General features: G+C 40.0%; 1 protein-coding gene and 1 long non-coding RNA gene across 9 annotated transcripts in view; one reads left to right on the plus strand and one right to left on the minus strand.

Moving 5' to 3' along the window:
* Nucleotides 1-12,224, plus strand: part of LOC103279664 (uncharacterized) — an 87,619-nt gene that overhangs the window by 45,327 nt on the left and 30,068 nt on the right. The window lies entirely within an intron of this gene.
* Nucleotides 1-12,224, minus strand: part of rgs12 (regulator of G protein signaling 12) — a 102,987-nt gene that overhangs the window by 5,175 nt on the left and 85,588 nt on the right. The window lies entirely within an intron of this gene.

The raw sequence follows: 12,224 nt of genomic DNA on the forward strand, positions 1-12,224 counted from the left end.
TCGAGAGTTCTTGGAGAACGGGAGAAGTCCCAACAGATTGGAGGAGGGCGAATGTGGTCCCTATCTTCAAGAAGGGAAAAAAGAACGACCCAAACAATTACCGTCCGGTCAGCCTCACATCAATACCAGGCAAGATTCTGGAAAAGATCATTAAGGAAGTGGTCTGCAAACACTTAGAAACAAATGCGGTCATTGCTAATAGTCAACACGGATTTACCAAAAACAAGTCATGCCAGACTAATCTGATCTCTTTTTTCGATAGAGTTACGAGTTGGGTCGATACAGGGAATGCTGTGGATGTAGCGTACCTGAATTTCAGTAAGGCCTTCGACAAAGTCCCCCACGACCTTCTGGCAAACAAACTAGTAAAATGTGGGCTAGACAAAACTACGGTTAGGTGGATCTGTAATTGGCTAAGCGAACGAACCCAAAGGGTGCTCACCAATGCATCGTCTTCATCATGGAAAGAAGTGACAAGTGGAGTGCTGCAGGGCTCCGTCCTGGGCCCGGTTCTGTTCAACATCTTTATTAACGACTTAGACGAAGGGTTAGAAGGCACGATCATCAAGTTTGCAGACGACACAAAACTGGGAGGGAGAGCCAACACTCCAGAAGACAGGAGCAGAATTCAAAACGATCTTGACAGACTAGAGAGATGGGCCAAAACTAACAAAATGAAGTTCAACAGGGACAAATGCAAGATACTTCACTTTGGCAGAAAAAATGGAAATCAAAGATACAGAATGGGGGACGCCTGGTTTGACAGCAGTGTGTGCGAAAAAGACCTTGGAGTCCTCGTGGACAACAAGTTAAACATGAGCCAACAATGTGATGCGGCTGCTAAAAAAGCCAATGGGATTCTGTCCTGCATCAATAGGGGAATAGCGTCTAGATCCAGGGAAGTTATGCTCCCCCTCTATTCTGCCTTGGTCAGACCACACCTGGAATACTGTGTCCAATTTTGGGCACCACAGTTGAAGGGAGATGTTGACAAGCTGGAAAGCGTCCAGAGGAGGGCGACTAAAATGATTAAGGGTCTGGAGAACAAGCCCTATGAGGAGCGTCTTAAAGAACTGGGCATGTTTAGCCTGCAGAAGAGAAGGCTGAGAGGAGACATGATAGCCATGTACAAATACGTGAAGGGAAGTCATAGGGAAGAGGGAGCAAGCTTGTTTTCTGCTGCCCTGCAGACTAGGACACGGAACAATGGCTTCAAACTACAGGAAAGGAGATTCCACCTGAACATCAGGAAGAACTTCCTCACTGTGAGGGCTGTTCGGCAGTGGAACTCTCTCCCCGGGGCCGTGGTGGAGGCTCCTTCTTTGGAGGCTTTTAAGCAGAGGCTGGATGGCCATCTGTCGGGGGTGCTTTGAATGCGATTTCCTGCTTCTTAGCAGGGGGTTGGACTGGATGGCCCATGTGGTCTCTTCCAACTCTACTATTCTATGATTCTATGATTCTATGATTCTGACCCACAGAGGCATTTTGGCAAGTTTTCACATAGGCTGGAGATGTGCTGCTTTCCAGACACCCATGTGGATTACAATTAAAATTTTAAAAACAGTCATTTGGGGGAAGAGGCAGTGAGCTTTGCTGAGCATCATGTGAACCCACTGCAGTACCAATAAGGTGGAAAACCAAGTAATTGAAATCTTCCCTTACTGCACTATGTAGCACCATTTTAGTTCCTGGGTTATAAATGGCATTTCTTAATTGGTTTTATCATAAAAACACAGATTTTTTTTTTATTAAACTGAAAAACTTTGTTTTTGTGGGACATCCTGCAGCACATTTTGCTATGGTTTTTCAATGAACATCTCATCGAATATCAACCAATTCAACATTGTTTGTAGCAGCCACAAAAACGAAGTTTCTGGAGTATAACAACTACAGTAGAGTGTCACTTATCCAAGCTAAACGGGCCAGAAGAAGCTTGGATAAGCGAATATCTTGGATAATAAGGACGGATTAAGGAAAAGCCTATTAAACATCAAATTAGGTTATGATTTTACAAATTAAACACCAAAGCATCATGTTATACAACAAATTTGACAGAAAAAGCAGTTCAATACGCAGTAATGTTATGTTGTAATTACTGTATTTACGAAGTTAGCACCAAAATATCACGATATATTGAAAACATTGACTACAAAAATGGCTTGGATAATCCAGGAACTTGGATAAACGAGGCTTGGATAAGTGAGACTCTACTGTACTTTCAAAGTAACTATCCTACAATTAAACAGGAAATAATACTTTCAAGCCAGGAATTTTTTTTCAAATTTTGTTACATAGTGTTATAGAAATTTAGCAAACTAAAAAAAAGGTTCGGGTCTCACAGGCTCTTGTCTGATGTGCTCATTTTTATATATAGGAATGTGCATAGGAATCCAGTTGATCTACTAAAGTGCTGCTTTTCCCAAGAGTATAAATTCACTATTTTATGCCATGCAAACAGCTGCATCAATCCTGCTAGCGGTTTGTAGCAAATTATAATCTGAATTAATGGAAGTATAGACTAACCAGTTTTCATTCTAGACATAATGTTACAGTATATTTTGTACCATATACAAAATACGCCCCTGGTGGCACAGTGGTTTAAACCTTTGTGCCGGCAGGACTGATGACTTGAAGGTTGGGTTGCTGGCCTAAAGGTTGCTGGTTCAAATCCAACCCAGGGAGAGCGCAGATGAGCTCCCTCTATCAGCTCCAGCTTCATGCAGGGACATGAGAGAAGCCTTCCACAAGGATGGTAACCAAAAACATCTGGGTCTCCCCTGGGCAACATCTTTGCAGACAGCCAATTCTCTCACCAGAAGCGACTTGCAGTTTAAGTCGCTCCTGACACACAAAAAAATCATCACCCACATCATAACTTCCTCTCAAAAATTGGGGCTCCATACGGGGACGCGAGAGAAGCCCCCCACAAGGATGGTAAAACATCAAACATCTGGGCATCCCCTGGGCAACGTCCAATTCCCTCACACCAGAAGCGACTTGCAGTTTAAGTTGCTCCTGACACAAAAAAACCCATAGAAATTCAAAGGTATATGCTCTTCTTCCTCTTCAGTTCTGTCTTGATTATTTCAGTTCTGCATAAGGTCATTCTTTAGTTTAGGACTCATTATCAGAACATACAACATTCTAGTTGTCAAAGTGTATGAGAGGTAATTTTGGTCATTTATGTATATATAAGGGCAGTAAATGAATCACCATCTTCAGTCAAAAACTATTTTAGCCTGGGCATAATTTAATCCACAGCAGGTGCAACATGGACACATAGAAGATTTTTATAGGATCTTTACAGCTTGTCCTTACTTCTCCACCTACATACATGTAGGCAGTGTGAAATGAGCCTAGGACTCTGGAGCATATACTATGTATATATATATAAATATAGAGGGGGGGGGGGGGGAAGAGAGGAAGAGAGAAAAGTGAGAGGTAAGAAGGGAGTAGATGAGAACAGTGGAAATATAGGCAGGCCGCACACACTGCTTGTAAAGGCAGTGGGGACAATAAGCAGACTCTCTTGAAGTTATTGACATTCTGCATAAATGGGCTCTGCTCTTGCAGAGAACTAGATTGCGCTCGGTATAGTTTGGCAAAAATGGTGCCGTAATCAATTTTACATTAGTTACAACAACTACTAACTAAAGTTCTAAGATCATATCATCCACTCATGTTTATGTGCTATGATGAGTATTAACAGATAAATGTTAATATAACAACAACAATAATATTCTTTTATTCATTACTTTGATAAGCATGACATCTATCCCATAGTCCGCATCATCAATAGCACCCAGCCCAGGTCAAAACCTTACAGCATCCGACTAGTTACTTTTCTCCCGGATGAAGAGGAGCCATTGGTCCTTTGAATTTTTTTCATCTTGGATTCTAAAATGCTAGAACAAGTAAAGCCCTGTCCTGTTCAAAGCAAAGCATAATAGAAATTGGGTGAGGGTCTAACTTTCCTGCTCATGGTGGTAACATTTGACTGACAGAATTTTTTAAGCCTTTCCTCAAAGATGCATGGCAGCAACAAGATCCAGCAAAAGGATTATCTCCCTACCCTGCAGGAAAATTGGGAGTATAATTTAAGTGGTTAATAGATCATACAATGTGCTATAGAAGAGATTAAGAAATGATTGTTTAAAATGTGGAAAGGGATATTAGAGGTTTCTGGGAAATATTTTATATAAGGGATTTAAATATAATGGTGTTGGACCCAATCTTTGTTGTGTATATGTATTTCAATAGTGTTGTGTTTTATCTATATGTTTTAACTGTCTTGTACCCCTCCTCAAGCCATGAAAAGAGGCAGGCAACAATTATTATTATTATTATTATTATTATTATTATTATTATTATTATTATTATTATTATTATTATTATTATTATTGAGAGATTGTATAGCTGGAAGAGACGTGTAAAAGGATATAAATAAGAGAATAACTTACTATTACCCAAGAAGAAATAAACATTGAAGTTTAAATTAAATGGTGAATGGGGAGTTCTTTTTCAAACACCCTATATATCCCACTTTCCCCCAGTCTGCAAGAACTGTAGAAGTAAAAGTATCTGTAGACATGTACTACAACAGCATCTGTCAGCATTCTGTACATGTAGCCTCTGGGGTACTCCTCTGTTATGCTGTTCCTGTTTATGATGGAGTAATAGATTTAAGTGTACAACTCCCATTTCAAAAAGAAATGCAAAAAAGTAAACTTTTTTGCATCAGTTATTAACTCTAGTTCAAGATATATTTTAATGACAGCTTATAAAAAGAGAGATGAAGTACAGGTTTTGCTGGGAACCCTTAATTATCCTCAATTATCGTGAGAACTACGATAAGCAGGTATAAGTTTCGAATGTAGAGCTAAGATTGACAGTTTTCTCCTTGTAATATCAACATTAGGGATGGGGTCAAATTCAAGGTGCAGGTACTTGAGCAATTAAAAAAAAGGGAAATGAGATTAATGTAGTCCACCATATGGTAGTCCATCCCTTCCATATCTTTGCACCATACTCCTCTCCTCTACCAGCTATTGTCTCCTACTCCTTGCCACCAAAACATTATCTTGCGGAAGTTGGAGCAAACAGAAAATGGAGGAGAGTTCTAGCAGTGAACCCTGTGGGCTTTTTTCCTGATAGGAAATGACAGTCTGAGATGGCATTAATAACATTTGTAGCTCCAGAAGAAAACAATGCTTAGTATGTCAGCACTTACCTCCTCTGTAGGGTAGCTGTAGGATTGCACCCACACATAAATCTCCAAGTCCTCCACTATGCTCTCTTGAACATGAAACTGTTCATGTTATGGCTAGTATAAGAATTCGTCATGCCATCTCTGGTTGGTCACTTGCTTTTTCTAAAACTTTTTTCTGACATAAAACAAACTTCTGTAGGCATGCTTTCTCATTGTTATGGAATGTGGGATAGGTTGAATCATAAAGTTGGGACAGACCACAAGGGCCTGCAATGCCAACCCCCCTGCCATGCAGGAAAATATTAAAGCACTCCCAATAGAACCCGTCTATTCCCTGTTTCAAAACTTCAAGAGAAGGATAATAATAATATAATAATATATTTAATAATATATTTAATAATATAATAATATATTATATTATTAAAACTGATATACAAATATTATATTATAAAACTGAGGGCGGGGGCCAGGTAAATGACCTTGGAGGGCTGCATCCGGCCCCCGGGCCTTAGTTTGGGGACCCCTGCTTTAGAGCATCAGAAAGCAAGTTTTTGCCCTCCTCAATGTAACATCCTTTCAAATATTTATAAACGGCTATGAGGTCCCCTTTCAGTCTTTCTTTCTCCAAGCTAAGTACATCCTAAGGCACTCCTCATAAGACTCGGATTCCAGACCTATTACCATTTTGGTTGCCTTTCTCTGGACATATTAGAGTTTGTCAATATCCTTCTTGAGACTGCCTAGGTAGTCGTTGCTTGGGTTCTCTTTTCCCCCCATATGTGAAGATGTGGATTTATTTTCCTCTGATCTGCAGGAACTTCTTCTGTTCTCCAGGAATTCTCAAAGATGATTGTCAGTGGTTCTGAAATTAGTTCTGCCAATGCTTTTAATACCCTTGGATGAAATTCATTTGGCCCTGGAGACTTGAATTCATTTGGATTAGCCAGGTATTTCTGTACTGTGATGCATTTCCCCCTACTGCATCCTCTGCTTCCTCCCCAAATTGGGCACTATTAACCTATTGAGAAAAAACTGAGGCAAAGAAAGTGTTGAGTATTTTTGCCTTTTCTCTGTCCTGTTAGCATTTTGCCTTCATCTGTATGCAGTGCCCCTGCTATTTCCTTGTTCTTGCTTTAGCTATGACCGTAACAAAAGGGGGGGGGGGGCTTTTATGGGTTTTAATCTCTCCAGCAAGACTGATCTTATTCTGTATTTTGGTTTTTCTAACTTTCTTTGTATCTATGATGGTTATTTGTTTAAATTTCCCTTTGATAATTTCTCCAGTTTTCCATTTCTTGTACATATTCCTTTTAAATCTGAGCTCAGTTGAAAGGTCCTTAGACATTCATTCCAGTTTCTTTAGATATCTCCTATTTTTCCTCCTCACTGGAATTGCACCTCCAATACCTCCCTTTTCAGAAACTCATCCATCATAAAGTTCTTTCTCTTTTTAGTATTCCTAGTCATGGGGTCACACTGTTTTTCTGTAAGTTTACTGAAATCAACTTTCTTAAAGTCTAGAATACATATCTGATTATGCTTGACTTCTCCTTTCTGCTGTATAACAAACTCTAGAAGAACATGGTCGCACCTGCCTTAAGGAACCCATCATTTCCATCCCATGTTATATGAACTCTACTTTAATGGCCTTCAAACAACCAAAAATCCACCCCCCCCCCCAAGTCTCTGGAATGAACAGCCAAAATTCTTCCATGAGCCATGTACATGCACACAACTTAATACTTATTCTCTGTAGGCCATGATCTGACCCTCCCAGTGATATGTCTTCTCAAACTTTCTTATAGAACTCTGCACCCAAGATTACATGTACTGGTAATCAAGTACAGAGTAAGAATTCCATGTGTAGAATGAAAGAGTTTCCCTAGAAGCACTCTCAGGATTCACAGTTACATTAGCTAACTATTACAAGAGTGTTAGGATAAGGATTTGTGTTTATTGTGTCTTTGTATACTTGTCTTTTGTCTTTTACTGTTAATATGGTCAGAGGACTAATCAATAAATCTATCTAGTGCTACAGTGTGGGGATAAAAGCAAAGTCTGGCTATGGAAACACAGTAAAACAAAGACCGAGGACATCTTCCACAGAGATCCACTGGAGTTCTCCCAAGATCTCGAGATGATGCCACTGGCTGCCCTTTTTGATAAATATACAAATTTAAAAGTAAAAATGTAGGGAAAAAAGAAGTGTAGATGAGTCCTCTATACTACTTTAAAAAATCAAAATGAGTTGCAGATCTGGACATTATCTGCGTATTGATATTAATCTGCTTGAAATCATCTCATTCCACATTCATTAAGCAATTTGGGAGACAGCATAGACTTAAGCAAATCCTACAAGTGAGCTTCCACACAGAAAGATACTGTTAAAGCTTTCAAGCAAGGTAGGAGCATAGAAGTGAAGAAATCTTGCTAAGTTACTTGTTCCCAACTAGATAATTTATGAACCCATGCGAGAGTTCTCACCTACATAACAAAATAAGACAAATGCTTGTTATTTGCTCAGAATGTCTCTTCGCAGAAGTAGACTTTTTTCTTAGAAAGCAAACCACAAAGCACACAGGATCACATGCTGATCAATTATAACTAAAACAACCCAGTGATTGCCTCTGTTTTTTCAAGGTCCAGCCAGTAAGGCAGAAATTCCTACAGTTGTGTAACTAATTTCTACAAAAACATTACTCTTGCAAATATGAAAACTGTCTCAGAAGTAACAAACTATCTTAAATGTGAAAAAAAATGCCCGTTTTTCCCCCTTTCCTGTCAGGAGCAACTTGAGAAACTGCAAGACGTTTCTGGTGTGAGAGAATTGGCCGTCTGCAAAGATGCTGCCCAGGGGACGCCCGGATGTTTGATGTTTTGCCATACTTGTGGGAGGCTTCTCTCATGTCCCCGTATGGAGCTGGAGCTGACAGAGAGAGCTCATCCACACTCTCCCCGGGCTGTGATAGAACTTGTTTGAAATCACATTCAAAGAGTTTCAGAAACTTATATCCCAATTTATTATTTCCGATATTTCTACCCCGCCCTTCTCCCCAAGGGGACTCAGGCTTGTCCCTACTGTCTTGGTATTCCTTTGAAGAGAAGTGCCAAAGAACACCACCACTACCATTTTCCTACCATAAATGGTCAGAATTTGGCTTTTTAGAATCGGTAGTAATAACTCACAGTACATCTATCCATGTGCAGAGTTCATCCCAATGTACGGCCTATAAAATACAATAGCTCTGTATCTTGAATTTGTGCTCCAGTTGGTGGAATTTGGAATTCCTGCCTAAAATAATGTACATTCCACAAGTCTGAAATCATTCCTTTCCTGATATAAATGTTAGGAACCTTAAAAATCTTATATGTGATTTCATGACAAAACAGAGAAAGCTTTCAGTAGAGATAAAAGGAGAAACAAAATTACATGGGAATGGGTTGTGCAGATTAACAGAATCAATCACTACTGATCATGAATTTTACATTTCTTTCATGAGCAATGATCCAGTGTAAAGAAACTAACAGAAACTGTTTTCACTGAAATTAATGTGGATGCTATTTTAGCCAAGGGAGCACTCTGTGTATTCATAGTATGTGTGTTATAGATTAAAAATTATGTAGAACTATTAAGAAGTATAGAATGAAAGTACAGGCAGTCCCCAAGTTACAAACATATGACGAACATATAACTTTTAGTTATATGTAATTATATGTAACAACAGGAAATGAGAGAAATCTACCTCTATTTAGGAAGAGAAATTCACTCCTGAAAGAGTTATCATGGGAGAATGGTGTCTCAACTGAAGCTTTCTCTCCAATCCTTGTTTCCACAAAAAGCCTGTTTTTTCAAAATCCAATGATCACAGGGACAGAAAATGAGATGAAATCTTCTAAATAGACAGTAAAACAAACACCATGGGGTGTTAATCCTTCCCTATGCTATCCAATATGTGTGTGTGTGTGTGTGTATGGCTGGAGTTACAGTGAAAAAATGTACCTGTTCTGACGAACACACAAAGTCAACTTCAGAACCAACCTACAGAACCCATCTTGTTCTAACTTGGGGACTGCCTGTATTACATTAATTACTGCACATAAAAACTTTCAGATAAAAAGAGAAAGCTCTATAAGAAAAGAATTTATTACCTAGGGCAGGAGAAGCTGGGATACAAAACATAAGCACAAACTATATTAAGTTAGCTAATTGAACAAATGTAAAAGATAGAAATAACAAAAGCTTCAGAGCAGTCTATGAAGGAGGTACAGCATGCACTAAATGCAAGTCAGTTTGAAGATTTAAGTGCAAATAGTCACATATGGATTCCCGTTTAAAACAAAACAGAGCTAATTTGTTATTAACTCTCATTAACTACTCTCACTCCCCTCCACACCCCTTTTCTCTTCAATATAGATACATACAAATGTACATAGGTGTGGCTACAAAAATACACTTCATTTTTCATCATCCAGGCATTATTAATTACAATATAATTTAAAGTTTGATTTCAATATTTTTCATAGTGGCAGCTATCAAACATTTTAAAAAGCAAAATCCTTTCCTGGTATTTCAGAGTAGCAGGACAGAAGAGTTTGGCAACTGTTTATCATCATGGAACAATTAGGCATGTGCAAATAATTATGTACAGGTAAGAAACTGGAAAAAATAACAGTTAAATATCGTGTGCTTGCATCATAATGTAATTTATGACAGCACTTGATACCGGAATAATAAAAGATAATCCAGTCCTTGGGATGCATGTCATTGCACAGGTGCCCCCAAATGCACAAATGTCTTCAGGGAATGAGAATATAGATTTGTCTACATACACCAATTCATGAAGGCACAGCTTTGCAGGCAACTGAACTCACAAGTTAAGAATGAAGATAAATCAGACAATATTTGGATTTGAGGCTGGAATCCTGTTTGTTCTACCAGTGTGGTTGTGCCAATTGCAGAAGCAAATGTAGCAGTGGCATATAAAGAAGATGTGGATGAAAGAAGAACAGGTTGTTATGTAACTGTGTTTCTTTGAATGATCATCTATGAAATTTGCACATATGGGTCTTCTGTGCATGCACAGACAGTTTGGAATTCTCTAGAACAGTGGTTCCCAACCTTTTTTTCACCAGGGTCTACTTAACCAGGGACCACTTTGTCCAGGGACCACTCTTCAACATTAGTACCAAAAGGGTTACGAATCAGTTTTTGGTCAACTTTAGATTCAGTTTGGTTATTTGGGGTGCTCATTCAGAAAATTGCCTGGATAGATCACATCAGCTCTAGTTTCAGATACAGAACATATGCCATCCAGTAGTCGCCATCTGCTCCCCCACAGAAAGATAAAGGTTTCCCCTGACTTTCAGTCCAGTCATGTCTGATTCTGGGGGTTGGTGCTCATCTCCATTTCTAAGCCGAAGAGCTGGCGTTGTCCGTAGACACCTCCAAGGTCATGTGGCCAGCATGACTGCATGGAGCGCCCCCACAGAAAACCATATGTAATAATCTAGAGCTGATGTGGTCTATCCAATGCAATTTTCTGAATCAGCAACCGAAATAACCCTAGGAACAGGCCTAAAACAAAGACACCAAGGCGCCCCTGCTTTCAGGCACCACATGGAACAACTCCACTCATGGGGAGGGAAGAAAAGAAGCAGCAGCAGTCAGGATTCTTGTTGTCACACCTTTCATGGGTAGTCATCCTCTCTCCTCCCGGCATTCCCATTGCCTTGGCACTATAAGAGGGTTTCGCGAGACCAGTTGCTCTCATTGCAACAGTATAGTAATGGACCATACAGTGTTCCCTCACTTATCACTGGGGTTAGGTTCCAGGACCACCCGCAATAAGTGAAAATCTGCGAAGTAGGGGCACTATATTTATTGTAATATTTATACATTATTTTAGTAGTTATACACTATTTTAAGTCTTTATCAACCAATTTTGTATTGATAAATCGCCTCCTTCTCCTCCTGTTGCCACTTGGGCACATTTTCTCTCCCTTTGGCTTCTCCTTCCTCCCTTCCTTAGGCTGTAAATTATAATTTTTTATTATTTATAATAGTATTTTAGAGTTTATTGAAAAACTGCGAATCCGCGAAAAGTGAACCGCAAAGTAGTGAGAGAACACTGTATTTTAGTTCTTCGGGAACATTGGTGGTCCACGGACCACAGGTTGGGAACCATTGCTTTAGAAACTCTAAAATGAAACATTCCCTGAGATGATATATAGCCAGTGGGACAGGCTAGCACCTCAGTTCCTTTTGTTGCTGCATTAGCAGCAGCAGCTTAGGAATCTCTCTTAGCTCTTTTCACTATTGCTGTTTTTCTGACTCTTGGATTATTTTTTAACTACCACTTTGCCTGCTATTTGGACTTGTTTATTTCTCCTTCTGACTGGACTGCCCTGTCTATTCTTCTGCATGATGTCTTGGACTTGGTTACCGCTCGGCTTACTGGCTTGACTCTTCTTCTGTTTCACCGTACAGTAACTGTACAGGCTAGTAAAAAATCAAAACATCCGGGCGTCCCCTGGGCAACGTCCTTGCAGACGGCCAATTCTCTCACTCCAGAAGCGACTCAAGTTGCTCCTGACATGAACTTACCATGTCAGTTTGCCCTCACCACTTTCTTTTAAAAAGTGTGCATCTTGTGGTGGGAAGCTCCCAGATATGGATGGCCATTCAATATGCTTACTGTCTCTTGTTGTTAAGTCCTACCTGTTGTTAAGTTCACCCACCCAGCCCAAAAAGCGACAAACCTCCTATCCCCACCCTGGAGGGTCAGGTGTGCTTGAGGTGAGAGAGCCCACAGCCCTTAACGCTGCTGCCACCATCAGCTGCTGTCGAGAGCATGCTCCCTACACGTAGAGACTTGAGACCGAGGTCCCAGGGGCAATCCCACTTGCAGAGATCTCCCTCCTCCAAGCACCAATACACTACAGACAACCTTCACCATAAGGGAGATCTTGGAGTTCTCGCTCTCGAAGTCCATCTCAAACTTCCTCCTGTTTCCTC

The sequence above is a fragment of the Anolis carolinensis genome, chromosome 5 (assembly GCF_035594765.1).
Source record: "Anolis carolinensis isolate JA03-04 chromosome 5, rAnoCar3.1.pri, whole genome shotgun sequence".
Classification (NCBI taxonomy): Eukaryota; Metazoa; Chordata; class Lepidosauria; order Squamata; family Dactyloidae; genus Anolis; species Anolis carolinensis.